Raw genomic sequence first — 19,389 nt, 5'->3', positions numbered from 1 at the left:
AGTTTGGGAGTCCGAAAGAAAGATTCCATTGGCTTGCATCATCTACACATTACAAATCTGTTAGACCAAATTGATGTTTCTAAAAAACTGCGAATAGTTGAAATCTACCGAGCAATCATTTTTCTTATTTGTCTGGGTGATAATAAATAACTGAAGATTTAACTCAACTTTGGATTTTTGACTCATCATTGGATGTTACGTAAACACAAGATTAACTAAGAGGAAAAAGGTTGGGTCTGTGAAATACTCTGAATATACAAATGGTTAATTTACTGTGTAGTTTGGGATAAGTCAATTAAATTTGCTAGGTCTTTGTTTCCTCATCTGTAAAATGAAGGGGGTAAACTAGAAGGCCCTATGGGAGGTCCTTCTTTTGGTTTATTAGCCTTTCTTTACCTTCCTTTTCCCCTTACCTTACTTGGGAAAAGATGTCTGTAGGTCGTAATACTGCCAACGAGTTGCAACTAGTGTATGCTTTCCTTTTATTCAGACATTTATTTCCATCCCTCTTATTTTATTGGCTCTAGTTTAGAGTAACAACAAAATGTAGATGAAATGCTTCCTGTGCTTGAAATAACTTCAGCCAGAGCCTTACTGCTATCTAACATATGGTGTGTCTTTGCACAAGGAATTGGACCTAAGCATGACATAAGGGCTGGTAAAATGACCTTTGCACACACTATGGAGAGGGAAAGAAGGAGCTGTGCACCATGGAAAATCCTGTTATTTTTATCAGATGATGTTGTGCCAACATGAAAACAATACTGACTGAGTTCTCACACTGTTTGGCTACGTACGCCGATCTGAATGTCCATTCTTTTATATACCATTTCTGTGTCTATAATTACTGGTGAAGTGCCTTCTAAACATGTAGTTCTAGTTTGCATATTGTGGTAGTCATCCTCTAGGGGGTCCCCCAATTGAGGGACCCCAGTCATCACCTCCCCCACTAAGCAGAGTTGACCAGTTGTAACCAACAGGAAACTGTAATGGTGTATGACTTCTTAGGGTGAATGGTAGAAGACTTGTGTCCTCCACTGTATGTTCTCTGGAATTATTCACTAGGGAGGAAGTCAGCCACTGTGTCAGCAAACACTTCAGTAGCTTTATGAAAAATATAACGGTGTGATATTGAGTCCCGCCAGCAGCTGGTACCAGCTGGCTGGTGGTTGGATGAGCCATCTTGGAAGTATACCCTTCAACACCGGTTGGTCTTTCAGATGACTGCTATCCATATGATCCAAGCATCATATTTATAGCAGCTACAAGAGACGCTGATCAGAACAACCCAGCACTGAGCTGAACCACTCTAGAATTCCCAAGCCTCAGAAACTGTGTGAAGTAAATGTTTATGATTGTTTACAGATGCCATCTTGGGGAGGGATGATAACCTGTCATAGATAACATAGACAACTAATGTACAACTCAAAAGAAAAAGGTGGTAGGTATTATTTTTGTGGTCACTTACTCAGATGTGGAAAAGCAAAGAATGTTCCGTATTTTTCCATAAGCCAATTTAATCTCTATCTTAAATTTCATTATGTCTGATTATGGGGAAAAGGTATCATGAATCCATTCTGGAATAATTCAGTAACTTTGGATCTTAACTCAGTTAATTTAGGATTTTTCCTCACTCTCCCATCTGCCTAAGAGTGGCACCTGTGTCTGGGGGATAGTGACTTACCTAGTGTCATAGTGTCAGAAGTGAGTAGGTGTCATAGTGTCAGAAGTGTGTAGGTGTATCTTCTCCCTGATCTTTGTAATATGTCCTCAGGGGCATTCACTAAAATACTAATGAAACACTTAGGTGACTATAGGTGTATTACCAATAAGAAACACAAAAGTGGACTTCTCAGTATTCTTTCAAGGTCAAATGCTCTTCACCGTTTTATTAGTTCTAATATTTCATTAAAATCCAGGGGAATTGTACAGAGCACAGAACAGACCAATAAAGTCTCACTTAAAATTCCGTGGCTTCTTCTGGAGTTAGAAGGCCAATGTTAATTTAAATGTGTCGACTCTTTCGAAAGTCCGTCCTTTGTTGGGTGTCACGGGCTCTCCATGAAGTTTTAGTAATACCCCAAAGCTGTTCTGGAAGTGTAGAAAGGAAAAGAAACTACTTCAACATTAGCTGGTTCTTTAAAGTGAATGATATTTTGGGGAGCTTTCTGCTGGATGCCTCAAGCTGCCTTCAATATTTTAAAACAATTTTTTTTTGTTTTTTTTTTACTTGCAACTCCTTGGGAATAATCTTCATTGTTCTCCCCTTCAATCAGAAAGGAGTGAGTGTGTTGGATAAATGATGGGTAAAACATAGCAGTGACAGAAATGTGGGTTCTTAGCTCCCAGGACTGGAGTTGCCATACTCACATCCTTGGGTAGATAACAGCGCAGGACCCTTAAAAATAAATTACCTATGACAGTCGATCAGGACAGATCCTGCTGTGTGGCATGTCCCTTCACATGGTATACCCCAGAAATGAACATAACTAACCCTTATATTACAGCTCATTTGAAGGCTTTCTCTTTATCTCTTAGCCTTTGTTTCTGTACTAGAATTTAAACGACTTTCATCATGCTCCATGTTCACTGATCTCTCCGGGATTAGGTCATTTCTTCAGAGTAACAACCTCAGACACGCTCCTGCCATGCAACTCGCCTTCTATTTTTATTCTGGAGCCAGCAATTCACTTGTTAGCCTCCATAATTCTCATACGAGCTGAAGGATAAAAATAATACATCGAGGGGACATTAATGTGAGAGATTCTCTCCTTTTGTAAGGGATAAAATTTCACGGTTCATTTGCTCTTTTGATTTTTCTTGCCACTTCCTAATTTCAGGGTCATTGTTACTTGTGAAAAAGTCTGAGTCCTCAGACTGTATTTACCATGCAGGTTCTAACTGTATTTCTTTTTCTGCCTTGCGTATTTTGCTTTTTATTTATTTATCTATTTTGGAGTTGCTTTATCATCTTACAGTATTGAGTCTGGATTCATTGCCTATATTTTGTATGTGAGAGCAAGTTATAAAGGAATGTCATAACATAGTACAGAAAGTGATGAAGGAGAGAACAATTATATCACACCCTGAAATGAGGATCAAATCAAAGAAGAAATGAAGAAAGACTGGTGTAATAGGAAGCGTTATAAGTAAGACCTTAAAACGAGATGATTCGTATTGTAGTTCGTGTCTAAAAAAAACAGATATAAATTCTGATGTTTAAGGCAAGCTGTAGAAGGCAAGGAATCTAAGGCGGACAGTGAATGGATTACTGTGGTAACTGATGACATACTGAATTCAGGGAGCCATCAATTATCCTGTCCCTTTGAATTTCCATTGCAGCATCAGGAACTGTCAGTGAAATGTGTTCTTGGAGAGATAGGCTATTCTATTTAAAGTCAGAAAATTCTACTCCATGAACAAGGACATTCCCCCAAAATAATGTTCACTGTTGTATTTCAGGAACATTATCTTGTTTTGAAAATATTTTTATTCTCTCTTGGCTGTATAGATACTATTTGGACCCATGTGGACTGGCTTTAAGTCAAGGGCCCATGATGGACTCTGTAATCAGAGATTTTTCTCTTATCTTCCAAACCAGAGTCTTAAAGTGGCATTTTTTTCCCACATAGAAATACACTCTGTCAACTCTATCACTTTCATCCTCAATATCAAAAGTATCTGGGGGTGCCTGGATGACTCAGTTGGTTAAGTGACTGCCTTCAGCTCAGGTCATGATCCCAGAGTCCTGGGATCGAGTCCCACATCAGGCTCCCAGCTCCATGGGGAGTCTGCTTCTCCCTCTGATCTCCCCTCATGCTCTCTCACTCTGTCTCTCTCTTTCTCAAATAAATAAATAAATAAATAAATAAATTCTTTAAAAAAATAAAAAAAGTATCTACCAAGTAGCTATTAACTTTTTGTTGTCATACAAATCCTAGAGTTAAACCAACAATACCTAGTCTGTAAAACATAGCCTGGTGGGTTGTTTATACCATGTTAGTGTTTGTATCTGTGTGTTTGTGTGTGTGTGTGTGTGTGTGAAAATAGATGGAAAAACCTAAACAAAATAATATTGAGCAAACATCAGTAGCATCTAAAGAAACTATTACATGATGGATATAAATGAGTTGATCTCAGGAATGACAAGAGGGTTTTCAAATTAGAGAAATTATAAATGTAATTTACACATTAATGAATTATAGAAGAGAGGCCATATACTGATCTGAGAGCGGAAAAATCATTTGATAAAATACAGAAGATATTCAGGCTAAAAATACCTTAGCAATCTAGCAATAGAAGAAAATATTCCCAGCCCATTAAATATTATTTACAAATACCTAGAGAAAACTTCATTCTTAATGGAAAGATATTGGAAGGACTCCCTTTAAAATTAAGACCAAAACAAGGATGCTTACTATCACCACATACATGCAACATTTATTGAAGGCCAATCATTTCCATAAGACAAGAAATAAAAAAAAAACAAGGAATAAGACAGGCATTATTTAAAGATTAATGATTTATATTATTTATTAGAATAAACAAGAGACTGAGGCAAAATGGAAATACATAAGATCAAGATACTAACATTAATTGCATTTTTAAAATACCAGCTAACCGTTATTTTAAAAACTGCATGACATTTAAAATAGCAATGAAAACATATAAGATCCTTGGAAATCTAACCAAAATTGTATAGAACCTGTCTGAAGAAATTATAAAACTTCATGGAAAGACATTAAAGAAGTCTTAAGTTGTGAAATTTATCAGGTAGATAGGTAGAAATTTCCAATATCAGAACATTTTAATTCCTCCTAATTTGATCTATGGAGTCAGTGCATTCCAGTGTAAACAAAAAACAGAAACAAAAACAACCTCAATTGGATTTTTAGAGACACTTAAGACGTTTCTAAAATGTACGTCAAAGAACACAATTTCCAGAATACACAGTAAGTCGGGGGAATTATTCCACACCACTTCAATACTTATCAGAAAGCTTTTCTAATTATGACATGTGGTACTATTGTATCTTCTGTTAAAAACAGAAGAGAAAACCTAGAGAAGACACAGACATACACACATATCAATACTTGATATATTATAATGATATTATTTGATAATGTTGCTGAGACAGTTATCAACGTGGAAAATAATAAAATCTTGTCCCTACCTCATACCATATACAAGGTCATGTATATACAAGATTCAGATGGGTTAAAGGCTTATATGTGAGGCAAAACTGTGAAGTATTTCAAAGTAAATATAGGAGAATATCTGTTTGATTTTGGGATAAGGGAAAAACTTCTTAAACCAAAAAGCATTAACATCAAAGAAAAGATTGATATTTGCTTGTAAGAAAATTAAGAACTTTGGGGTGCCTGGGTGGCTCAGTTGCTTAAGCATCAGACACATGATTTCAGCTCAGGTCATGATCTCATGCATCATGAGACGGAGCCCCCACCTCTGGCTTCATACTCAGCACAGAGTCTGCCTAAGATTCTCTCTCTCTCTCTGCCCCTCTCTGCCCGCCCCCCGCCCCCGCCGCACTCACTTGAGAGCTCTCTTTCTCAAACAAATACATAAATTTTTTAAAAAAATCAAATTAAGAACTTCTTTCAAGTATATGATAAAAAAGTGAAAAGATTAACAGAAAAATACTTGCAATGAATATAAGCAATATTTAAAAAGATCTATACATTAAAAAAAAGGAAAAAGAAACAATTAAGTAGAAAAATAGGTAAATGATAGGTATATCCAAGAAAAAACCTGAATAGCCAACAAATATTTGAGAAGGTGCCCAACCCCATTAGTAACCCCAAAAATGCAAACTAAGACCATGATGAAATGTAACTTTCCATCTACTCAATTTCCACAAAGTAAGAAGTCTGAAATACCAAGTGTTAGCAGGGATATGGATAAATGTATATTTTTTTCCTACTGCTGTTGGGAATGCAAATTAGTCAACACTCTTTGCAAACCAATTTGGCATTATCTTGCAAAAATAAATGTTTCCATTGGTCCGCCATCCAGCAATTGTTCTCCTGGGTACATGTCCCTGGAGAATCTTGCCTGTGTGAACCATGCTGGGAATAAGAGTGATCATGGCAGCACTATATATAAAAGAATGGACTGGAAACTTCATAAGTGCCTCTCTACAGGAGAAGAGAATTAGGTCATAGTCACACAACAGACTATTATGCAACAAGATAGATGACTCTTAACAACATCATAGTGAGTGAAGAAAGAAGTTCTAGTAAATGATATAAATTCATAAACTTATTGCTATAAAGCAAGCAAACAAAAAATCCCCACACCAAACTAAACAATTTATAGTTTAGAAGGATGTATTTATGGTTATATTGTAAAAGTTCTTTATACAAAACAAGGGAATGATAAATGCAAAACTCCAGCCAGTGTTTATCTCTGTCAGGATAGACAGTGAGTTGAGACAGCAGAGAAAAATATTGATAGAAGCAGTGATTCTGGAAAATTTCTGGTCTTTGGTGAGGTGGACAGTTTAGAGGAGTTTATTTTATTATTATGTTTCCGTGTGCCAAATATTGCAATTATAAAATTTAGGGGTCATGCAAGAAGAAAAGATATAGGATAGCAACAGTCATATACTCCTGATTTTATTTTTTGAATTTTTAAAAATAAAGAAAGATTATTTTGCAACAAAAAGATATGGTAAGACTAGAAGAGCCTTAATGTAATTACTAAAAGAAAAAAGCCAATCTGAAAAGGCTGCATACTGTATGAATCCAGAAAAGGCAAAAACAGTGGGGCCAGTAGAAAGTTCAGTGGTTGCCAGGGGCTAGAGGGGAGGGAGGGAAGAACAGGCAGAAAACAAAGACTTTTTAGGGTAGGGAAACTATTCTGTAAGTATATATAGTTATATATAAAAATATATATAATATATTATGGACTTATAACATAGTATTATATGGGCTTTACTATTATAAGCTATATTATATATAGCTATATTATGGGCTATAGTATTTTAAGCCCATAATATGTTGTATGTAAAATATATGTATTTTTGAAACTATATATATATATATATATTTGAAATATATATATATATTTGAAACTATGATGGTAGATACATGTCCTAGTACATTTGTCTAAACCTACAGAATGTACAACACTAAGAGTGAACCCTAATGTAAACTATGGACTCTGGGTCTTAATAGTGTGTCTGTGCAGCTTCATTAGTTGTAACAAATTTATCACTCAGGGGAGGCACGTTGATAATGGGGAGGCTGTGGGTCTTTTAGGACAAAGGGTATCCTCTGTAATTCCCCTCAGTTTTTCTGGGAACCTCAAACTCCTCTGAACCATAAAGTTTATTTATTTATTTATTTGCTTTTTTTACTGTTATGTTGTTAGTCACCATACAGTTCATCATTAACTTTTGATGTAGTGCTCCATGATTTATTGTTTACATATAACACCCACTGTTCCATGCAATCCATGCCCTCCTTAATACCCATCACTGGGTTAGCCCATACCGCCCACCCCCCCTTCCCTCTGAAACCCTCAGTTTCTTGTTCATATTCTCTCATGGTTTGTTTCCCTCTGATTTCTCCCCCCTCAGTTTTCCCTTCCTTCTCCCAAACTCCTCTGTGTTATTGCTTATGTTCCATGTATGAGTGAAACCATATGATAATTGACCTTCTCTGCTTGACTCATTTCACTCAGCATAATCTCCTCCAGTCCCATCCATGTTGATGCAAAAGTTGGGTATTCATCCTTTCTGATGGCTGAGTAATATTCCCTTATATATATGGACTACATCTTCTTTATCCATTTGTCCTTTGAAGGGCATCTCAGCTCCTTCTATTAAAAAGAAAAAAAAATGAAGAAAGATTCTTGAAGGGAAATAAAGGGAGAAAATATCAAGTTGTCCTTAGACATCTCACAGCAGGACTACCTGTCAGAGACAGTGCAGCAATAGCCACATAGTCCTTTGTGAAAGAAAAGTTTGGCTCATATTACCACTCAAGTTCAAATACAAAAGGAATTCTCAAATATGAGAGAAGTCTAGAAATAGCACTCATGAGTAGGAAAAAAAAAAGTTTACTGGATGCCAAAATCCAGCCAACCAGAGACGGAGTAAAGAATTCAGGTATGGGGGCTTGGGGAGGGGGGGGCGCCTGACTGGATCAGTCAGGAGAGCATATGACTCTTGATGTCAGGGTTTTGAGTTCGAGCCTCCATGAGGTGTAGAGACTACCTAAGTATTAAAAAAAAAAAAAAGAATTCAGTATTGGGAAGTCATTGTAAAGAGCACTAAATCCATTTAATATGGAACTAGGAATAAGAATAATGGTGGGGGGCACCTGGGTGGCTCAGGGTTAAGCCTCTGCCTTCAGCTCAGGTCATGATCTCGGGGTCCTGGGATTGAGCCCCGCATCAGACTCTGCTCAGCGGGGAGCCTGCTTCCCCCTCTCTCTGCCTGCCTCTCTGCCTACTTGTGATCTCTCTCTCTCTCTGTCAAATAAATAAAATATTAAAAAAAAGAAGAAGAAGAAGAATGGGAGGACCATGATCACAAAACATAAAGCTACTGTTATAAGCTCTGCCCACTCTCCCTACCATTGCCAACAACCAATTGAAATGAAAAAACACAACGAACAACAAGTGTGATGAGGGAGGGTAGCAAAACCAATGCCCCCCACCCCACCCCATTTCCTAGCAGGGCTTTGTTAGAAATTAACTAGCTACACACACACACACACACACACACACACACCATGGTCTTCATGATGGGACTTCTTACTTAAAAGGATTTTTTAGGGGCACCTGGGTGGCTCAGTGGGTTAAAGCTTCTGCCTTCAGCTCAGGTCGTGATCCCAGGGTCCTGGGATTGAGCCCCGCATCAGGCTCTCTGCTCCTCAGGGAGCCTGCTTCCTCCTCTCTTTGCCTGCCTCTCTGCCTACTTGTGGTCTCTGTCTGTCAAATAAATAAAATCCTTAAAAAGGGGGGGTGGTGGATTTTTTACAATTAATGCCCAGAGTAGTGAAGGAAGATTTCTTGGTAAAAATTAGCAATTCTTTCTGCTTTGCCTCATATTCTTTTTATTCTGTTGATCAAGGAAAACGAATCACTTCTCATTTTCAAAATTCCATGTATAGCCTTATCCCATTTTCATCAACCAAGTTCTTTTCCTCTGTCTTCTAATACCTCTTCTGTGATTTCTTCTGTCTCTGTAGATGTTCACCCAGGAACACTGGTTATTTGTGGTGTTGTATTCAAAGTGATTGGTTGCTTTCTTTTTTTATACCTTTCTGTATTTGTTTGAATTATTTATGGCATAGGTTTCATTTTTTAAGATGATACCAAAGTAATTACTTGATTATAATTTGTTTTTGCTAAATGGAACAGTGAGACATTTGAGGATTTTTCACTATAGTAGAATAATTTAGGGTTGTAATAATGTGTAAAATGGCAGTATCCTTGAAATAAAGAAGTGTGTCTGTATTATGTTTATATCCCTCATAACACCACACACAGAGCAAATGCTCAATAAATGTTTCTTAAACATAATGTTATATATTTTTTTCTATTTTTCCTTTAGATTTGAGAAGAGCCAGAGAGAAAACACCCCCAAGAAATCATCACATAAACACTCTCCTAAGAAGATTCTCTTTGAATTTCATTTGCTGTGTCTCCTCAAAGCACGGCTACAGTTTGTACACAGGTAAATACTACACCCTCGTTAGTCGTCTTTTAGATCTACATGCAAACAATTATTTTATTTATTGTTCATTAAATGATTCAGCAAATAGTCACTGAGAACCTACTATGTATAAGTACCTTTCTGTGTTACACATATAGCAATGAGTCAAAGGATGGATTATTTTAGTAAGAGAAGACGGGACAAGAAGCAAATCGACAAAAATATAACTTCTCATATGGTGATAATGCTATGAAAAATAGTATAGGTAAAAGGAGAAAAATGACAAGGTAGGGGATATAGGGTGGCCCAGAATCTTTCTCTGATAAGGTGACATTTGACCAGAGACATGAGTGACCTAGAGGAGTAAGGCATGTAGATATCTTGGTGAGGATCCTTCCAGACAAATGTTGGTCAAGCGCAGAGTATGAGGCCTGATCACAGGTGCTGGCCTGAGCAACAAAATGAATGGGTAGGTTCAGGGAGATAAAGACAGCTTTGGTGGGACGGGTGGGGCAGGGGTGTGTGGGGAGGGAAGAGTTTGGTTTTAGATGTGTTTAGTTTGAGATGCCCTTTGGCCATCCAAATGGAAGGGGTGAGTAAACAATTGGGTGGATGAGTCTAGAAGCCAAAGCACATGTTGAGTGATACAGACTGAAGGTCAAAATACATGTATAATTACATTAAAAATATGTACGAAGTCAAATATAAGAGTCACCTTAATGCAACATAGATTAAAATAATAGTAAATGTTGCTCCCTAAAAAATCACCCGCTGATTTTGAAATGTAATGCAAATTGCCAGAGCAGTTTTCTTTCTAAGAAATAGACTCTTTGAATTTGTGTTTACAAGAAGAAAGGCATTGTGTTCTGAGCTGTGCCGTGGTGGTTTTTCTGCCCGTCATCTGAAACAGCAAAGCAGGGGCTTGTCAATGAGGCACCGCTGAATGGAGGTAAGATCCTTTGCCTCACTGAATGCTGTGCTTGATGACCTGGCTTTGCACAGCGTTCTGGTGTCCTCACTGGTTTCCAGGCAGGAAGACTGTTCAGGGTGAAGAACTCCTGCCTCGTGGGTGCCATGAGGCTTTGACAAGCAGGTGGCTCCCCCATCAGACTTTCAATGGAGCCAGTATGTCAACAAGGAAATTCTGCCAATTAGTGAATGATGGTGGGCTGTGGGGCAAGTCAGGACAGGACCCAGGAGCGGTTTCACCAACAGACCTGAACATTCTATTCTCTTTTCCCTTTGCCTCATGGTCCTCAAATGCCAGTGTTTCATGTTGACCTTGGTTTCCAGTGGCTTTCCCCTGGCCCCGGCAAGGCCTTCCCCCTTCTCTCTGTCATTCAGTGTAACTCACACTGAGGTTGGAGATCAATAAATTTCAGTTAGGCTCAATGTTGTGAAACCTGGCTCAAATCTGCTTCTAACAGCCACCCAAACTTGGGAACTTGTGGATACCCAAGCAACATGGCACTCTGAATTCAGAGTATGCACTATTCTAAGTCTTCCTATTTAGAAAACGGAGCATCATTTGCATGTCTCATAAAGATCCAGTGATATATGTCTCACGAAATTGTCATCACAAGGATGTGTAAGTAGAGGAGATAAATGATACGTAAACATTACTCATTTGGAATTGAGAGGCTCTCCCTATGTCCCACATGCAGACTTTATAAGTAAAACCCAAGTGTAAATTGATGTATAAAAATCTCAACTCAAATTCAATGCTCTCTTGTCTCCCCACTCCATGGTGAGTGGCAGTCCCAAGTCTTTCTCCATGATTTCATGAGATCTTTGATTCCTCACGGTTCACTCTAGCTCCCTCAGGTGCTGTCTCTCTTTTCCCCCCACACCCATTCATACTCCCCAGCTGAATCCTTTCTCTGGTTTTCACCAAAAAGGACTCACTCCTACAAAGCATCTATGGGTCTGGTAGCTTTCCTAGAGAGTTCAAAGGGAAGAGGGAGGGGGGCCATGGTACGCTACACGATTTTGGTCATTTTACCAGCTTTATCCCTCCTCTCTTTCCCTCCTGCACCTTGAAGGCCATACTCCAGCTTTACTGTGGTCATAACAAGGCTAGGTTCTCACTGAAAGCGTGGCCTATGAGTACCTCCACTTTCATAGCATGTAACAAGTTTACCTTGTACATTCTTTGAGTCACAGTGAACTGTCCAATACCTACAGCTCACCAGGATTTTATGCCTATCGGTATTACCATCATCACATGCAAATAGGGCCAAGGGGAGCACAGACTCACGTATTACACAAATGTGTGTCCTCTTTTCTTCCTGGACCTTACTGACAAAGCACAAGTTTGAAGACAATAAGTATTGTATTAAGAGTTTCAAGACAGCTTTAGCGGCACTCCAAGTATGTGGGTGTGAACTGATATCTCACTGTGGCTTTGATTTGCTCTTTCCTGATGGTTGGGATGATGGTTAAAATTGCTTACTTTGAACTAAAGCCTGACCCCCAAATTAGAATCTATGAGTCTGTGTCCTCAACTACACAGATTGCAAGCCCATGAAACTCGGGGCTGGAAGGGGCTCTCCCAGTCTGAGATGAGACTTCGAACTTCTGCAGCCTTGGCTGAGATCAAGCAGAACCCTACGGGACACCAAACCGGAAATAGTCGGTCACGTCCCTCCTAGATATCTGGCCCACAGGGATTGTGAGAGATAATAAATATTTATTACACAGGAATAAATAACTGAATCAGAAACAGTAAAATGCAGACTCACAGATTCTAATTTGGGGGTCAGGCTTTAGTTCAGGAAGGAGCAAATCAAAGCCACAGTGAGATATCAGTTCACACCCACTAGCCGGGCGACACAGAAAAGATGCTGATAACAAGTGTTGGCAGGAATCAGAATCTTCACGTACCGCTGGCAGGAGGTTAAAATGGTGCAGTCACTTTGGAAGCACTCTCAAAGACCATCAAAGTGTTACACCTAGAATTACCAAAGGAGGCAGCAAGTCCCTTCCTCGATTTGTATCCAAGAGAATTGAAAGTAGTGTCCACAAAAAATCTTGTATGTAATGTTTATGCCTACATTATTATTCATAAAAGCCCCCAAGGGAAAACAACTCAAATGTATATCAACTGATGAATGGATAAAAGATTCAATAGCTCTAAACAAAGGAATATTATTTGGCAATTAGGAGAAATGCAGGGATGCTTGGCTTGTTCAGTCAGTGGAGCACACAATCCTTGATCACAGGGTTGTGGGTTTGAGCCCCCCCTCGGAGTGAGTTTACTTGAAAAAAGAAAGAAAGAAAGAAAGAAATGCATTACTGATACATGTTGCAACATAGCTCAACCTTGAAAGCCATGCACTAAGTGAAAGAACTCGGTCATAGAAGACCATATATTTTATGACTCTAGTTATATAAAATATCCCAAATAAGCAAAATCATACAGAGAGTAGATTAATAGTAATTTTTTCTTGGAGCTGAGGAGAATGGAGAGTGATCCTAGTGGGTGGGGGGTTTCTATTAGGAATGATGAAAGATGTTGTAGAATTGATTGTATGATGGCCGTGTAACTCTAAGATGCTAAGAATTACTGAGTTGTGTTCCTTAAAGAGCTAAAACAAGGGGCGCCTGGGTGGCTCAGTCAGTTAAGCATCTACCTTCGGCTCAGATCATAATCCCAGGGTCCTGGGATCGAGCCCCAAGTCAGGCTCCCTGCTCAGTGGGGAGTCTGTTCCTCCTCCTCCCTCTGTCTTCTGCTCCCCCACTTGTGCTCCCTTTCTCTCTCTGTCAAATAAATAGATAAATCTTTAAAAAAAAAAGGCACTAAAATGCATGGTATGTGGATTACATCTCAATAAAGATGTATGATTTATATTTATATTATTTATAAAAATTTATTAAATTATTATCTAAGATAATCATCCCTAGTAATTCTAATGCTGTCAGTCCAATCTTTCCCCTGGAGAAGTGCCACTTTTAAAGGCGATATTCATTTAAAACAAAAAAGCTTACCTGTAAGAGTCCTGAGTAATTTTCTCACGTTTACCGCTCCCACCTTTCTAAAGAGAAACAACAACACAAGACAAGTGAGGAAAAACTTGGGAGAAGACAGATCTTTAACTTCAAGTCCGAAATGACTTTTAAAATATCCAGCTTTCTTGGCGGGGAAGAAAAATAAGGCCAGCGCAGTAAGGATTGAGATGAACTCTTGAGACGAGAACTAGGCTGTCAGAAACAGAAAAGCATTAATAGTTCCTCTTCAGAGTCTGTATAGAGGAACTTTAATTTCTCCATGAAGTGGTTCTTGTCCTTGTTCTTAAGGGGCCCTGTCTGGGCCTGGCTGCTGAGAGTGTCGTTCATCTTGCTTTCTCTCTGAGGATCATTGGAGTCTCTTCTCGTAGCTGGGACAGGATGACAAAACCCAGGATGTACCTTATAATTTCTGTGAAAGCCGTTTTTATTCCAATTTTGTGTCTTGGATGCCTAGCGTTTCGCTTTTTCTCTGCAGAGCTTGCAGACATAGTAATTATTTAATTGTTCCTGTCCTATTTGTCATAGACAGGATTTGAGCCCTGTGGCAGCTGAAGCTGAACCCGCCGAGAAAGAGAAAAGCAAGAGGGTCTCTGCTCCCAGGATCTTCCTTCCGTCTTGACGGATGCATAATCCTCCCTTTCACTTATAAAATGGGGAAGATCAAACCATTGCTCTGTTTCCACTCTCTCTTCCTTAACCATAAGAGCTGAACTGTTAAAAAAAAAAAAAGTACGGTCTTTTAAAGAAATTTGACTTCTAAACATTTTTTTGACTTCTACGCAATGTATAGAAACACTTGAATATATGTCTGTGTGCATATATATGTACTTCTCACATAACTCATAAATTTAGAATGGAATAATTTGATGGAACTTCAAAGATTCCTTCTTAAGCATCTAAGGAGACCCTGAGCACCAGGAATGGAGGGACCGTGCAAGATTTCTGTTAGCGTGAAGCTAGATTGTGCCCCATTGCCTGGAACTTGGCTTGTGGTCAGTGAGTGCTGGAGTTTTCAGAATTTCCTTGGGAACTTCCCTGTTTCTCCTGTGGCACGTCTCTTTGTTCCCGTCCATCCCAAGTCACTCCTCTCCAGGAGACTTTGAGGACTGCTTTGTGTGGCCTTGCCTGTAACCTAACTCCCTCCGTGGCCAGACGCTTTATGACAGAGTCTCACTACAGGTTTTTGAGCGCTGTGTGCCCTGAGTTGCAAGGTAGCAAGACTGTTTTTTTAGGAACGGCTCAAAATGTACTGATTTTTCGAACTGTCTTGCTGGATGAGCCGGCAGATCTCTGCAGAGATCTGCTAGGTAACTGACATTGAGCTGCAGTGCCATTAATTGGAGGAAAATTCTTGGGTCCTTCCCTGTTCTTCTCCAGGAAGCTGGCCATCTGGAGCCCATGCGAGAGTCTAGTGGACATAGAAGGGGAGTAATAGTGAAGCCACAGAAAGGAAAGAGCCCCAGCCATCAGCACGAGAGTTCCAGGAACATGCCCTGTTAATTGGTTGGGTCTGCTGATGGAGCCAGGAGCGAGGCCGGGGGCTGTGGGGCTCCACGGATCCCAACCTGAGGGATTCCCCATCGATCTATGAACATTAGGTGCCTTTAAGCCTGCAGGAGAAACTTTCCACTTAAAGACCTTTCATTCCCCATGAGGAGGAATTCCACAAATGGGTTTGTTCTAGAAATACACAAAAGACAAAGAAGGACAGAGCATGTTATGATCAGGAGCTGAGATTGGATTATCTCTGCATCTCTTTCTTTTTTTTGTCATAGAGAGAGAGAAAGCACACACAAGCAGGCAGAGTGGCAGGCAGAGGCAGAGAGAGAAGCAGGTTCCCTGCCGAGCAAGGAGCCCAATGCTGGACTCAACCACAGGACCCTGGGATCATTACCTGAGCTGAAGGCAGACGCTTAACCGACTCAGCCACCCAGGTGTCCCTCTGTATCTGGAACTAAATGTGACCCTCAAGAGTCCTATTCCAGTTGGGAGAAGCCTGGTGATTGGCTGATTACCCATTTCCCGGGGCAGGGGGGTGGTGTTAAATCTCTAGCAATGGAAAAAAGTACCACCACTTCCTAGTAGGGTAATCACATGACTTGCCTTGGCCGTTTAAAGCCTTTCCTCTCTCTCTTAATTCAGGAAAACACACAGCATTTTTGCTGCTAAATTCTAGAGATATTCTATTTGAATGATCAGGAAGAAATGAGCAGAGTTCATAACGGACAAAGATCACTTTGATTATAAGAGCACCTCAGAGGAGGCAAAAACAGCAATAAAGAATGTTTTTATCGCCATACGACCACAGGCTCTGAGGGGCAAAAGATAGTCTAGTTTTTGTACAGATTTCCACACCGTGCTTTGCACCACACAAGGCTGGCTTCAATGTGTCCTTGTTTCTCTTCTGAGGAGCCCTTGATCTCTGGTTTTTCACTGAGACCCTGGAAGAATTTCCCTGATCCTGACTGAGGGAGTAAACAGAGCTGGATCATTTAAGACAACAAAATGGGCCCTGAGGGACCAAACTGCTTGACTAAACCAAGTCTTTGGCCTTGGTTTGAGGATGATGGTAATGTTATACTATTAGCTTCACTTTTCCAGTTCAGCTCTAGTAACTTCCATTTCATCCATTCTTTGGAACACATTGTAAAGAACTGGGCTTTGAGGTCAGTAAATTGGGTTCAATCCCCATTGGGTCCCTTCCAAATTGTGGGACCACTGACCACTGACCCTACCTTTCCAAGATTCAAATGACTTCTCCTACAAAAAAGCTATACGAATATGACGAATATGGTGGCGACAGTTCCAATGAAATAAGCTAGAAGCTGGTATTATGGACTGAGTTGTGTCCACATTAAAAGCCATAGGTTGATGTCACAACCTCCCTGCCCCCAAGCTCTGAATACCATCATGTTGGGAGATAAGGTCTTTAAGGGGTTGACTAGGTTCACCGAGACCCCTTAGGTTAGGGCTTCCATCCAATCAGACGGAGCGTCCTTATAAGAAGAGGAAGAGACAGTAAGGAAGATCATGGGAGGACATGTCAAGAAGGCAGCTATCCCTAAGCCAGAAAGAGAGGCCTTAGGAGAAATCACACCATGGGAAGACAAATCTCTGCTATATAATGTACCCAGCCTGAGCGAGCTTATAACGGCAGCCCTAGCAAATTAATACAACTCACTACAGCAACTGTACCTTAGTCCCTTTTATTTTATTTTATTTTTTTAAATTTTTTTATTTTTTATAAATATATATTTTTATCCCCAGGGGTACAGGTCTGTGAATCACCAGGTTTACACACTTCACAGCACTCACCAAAGCACATACCCTCCCCAATGTCCATAATCCCACCCCCTTCTCCCAAACCCCCTCCCCCCCAGCAACCCTCAGTTTGTTTTGTGAGATTAAAAGTCACTTATGGTTTGTCTCCCTCCCAATCCCATCTTGTTTCATTTATTCTTCTCGTACCCACTTAAGCCCCCATGTTGCATCGCCACTTCCTCATATCAGGGAGATCATATGATAGTTGTCTTTCTCTGCTTGACTTATTTCGCTAAGCATGATATGCTCTAGTTCCATCCATGTTGTCACAAATGGCAAGATTTCATTTCTTTTGATGGCTGCATAGTATTCCATTGTGTATATATACCACATCTTCTTGATCCATTCATCTGTTGTGGACATCCAGGTTCTTTCCATAGTTTGGCTATTGTGGACATTGGCAAAGTACAGCATCCCTTCCTGATCAAAACTCTTCAAAGTGTAGGGATAGAGGGCACATACCTCAATATCATCAAAGCCATCTATGAAAAACCCACCGCAAATATCATTCTCAATGGAGAAAAACTGAAAGCTTTTCCGCTAAGGTCAGGAACACGGCAAGGATGTCCATTATCACCACTGCTATTCAACATAGTACTAGAGGTCCTAGCCTTAGCAATCAGACAACAAAAGGAAATTAAAGGCATCCAAATCGGCAAAGAAGAAGTCAAATTATCACTCTTCGCAGATGATATGATACTATATGTGGAAAACCCAAAAGACTCCACTCCAAAACTGCTAGAACTTATACAGGAATTCAGTAAAGTGTCAGGATATAAAATCAATGCACAGAAATCAGTTGCATTTCTCTACACCAACAAGACAGAAGAAAGAGAAATTAAGGAGTCAATCCCATTTACAATTGCACCCAAAACCATAAGATACCTAGGAATAAACCTAACCAAAGAGGCACAGAATCTATACTCAGAAAACTATAAAGTACTCATGAAAGAAATTGAGGAAGACACAAAGAAATGGAAAAATGTTCCATGCTCCTGGATTGGAAGAATAAATATTGTGAAAATGTCTATGCTACCTAAAGCAATCTACACATTTAATGCAATTCCTATCAAAGTACCATCCATCTTTTTCAAAGAAATGGAACAAATAATTCTAAAATTTATATGGAACCAGAAAAGACCTCGAATAGCCAAAGGGATATTGAAAAAGAAAGCCAACGTTGGTGGCATCACAATTCCGGACTTCAAGCTCTATTACAAAGCTGTCATCATCAAGACAGCATGGTACTGGCACAAAAACAGACACATAGATCAATGGAACAGAATAGAGAGCCCAGAAATAGACCCTCAACTCTACGGTCAACTAATCTTCGACAAAGCAGGAAAGAATGTCCAATGGAAAAAAGACAGCCTCTTCAATAAATGGTGCTGGGAAAATTGGACAGCCACATGCAGAAAAATGCAATCGGACCATTTCCTTACACCACACACAAAAATAGACTTAAAATGGATGAAGGACCTCAATGTGCGAAAGGAATCCATCAAAATCCTTGAGGAGAACACAGGCAGCAACCTCTTTGACCTCTGCCGCAGCAACATCTTCCTAGGAACAATGCCAAAGGCAAGGGAAGCAAGGGCAAAAATGAACTATTGGGATTTCATCAAGATCAAAAGCTTTTACACAGCAAAGGAAACAGTTAACAAAATCAAAAGACAACTGACAGAATGGGAGAAGATATTTGCAAACGACATATCAGATAAAGGACTAGTGTCCAGAATCTATAAAGAACTTAGCAAACTCAACACCCAAAGAACAAATAATCCAATCAAGAAATGGGCAGAGGACATGAACAGACATTTCTGCAAAGAAGACATCCAGATGGCCAACAGACACATGAAAAAGTGCTCCATATCACTCGGCATCAGGGAAATACAAATCAAAACCACAATGCGATATCACCTCACACCAGTCAGAATGGCTAAAATAAACAAGTCAGGAAATGATAGATGCTGGTGAGGATGCGGAGAAAGGGGAACACTCCTACACTGTTGGTGGGAATGCAAGCTGGTGCAGCCACTCTGGAAAACAGCATGGAGGTTCCTCAAAATGTTGAAAATAGAACTGCCCTATGACCCAGCAATTGCACTATTGGGTATTTACCCTAAAGATACAAACGTAGTGATCCAAAGGGGCACGTGCACCCGAATGTTTATAGCAGCAATGTCCTTAGTCCCTTTTAAATAAATAGTAGCAATTATTACCATTCACCAAACATTGATTGAACACCATGGTTGGGTGGGGGGAGGGGAATGATAAACACAGCCACAGTTTCTTTCTAAAGAAGCTCCTGGTCTGTAGGGAGATAATTATATTAACAATTAATATATTATAATGTGATTAATAAGGTAAAGAAT

This window comes from Mustela putorius, unplaced genomic scaffold (assembly GCF_011764305.1).
Source record: "Mustela putorius furo isolate JIRA1106 unplaced genomic scaffold, ASM1176430v1.1 tig00000854_pilon_pilon_pilon, whole genome shotgun sequence".
Lineage (NCBI taxonomy): Eukaryota > Metazoa > Chordata > Mammalia > Carnivora > Mustelidae > Mustela > Mustela putorius.
Note: the sequence above shows the minus strand (reverse complement) of the source record.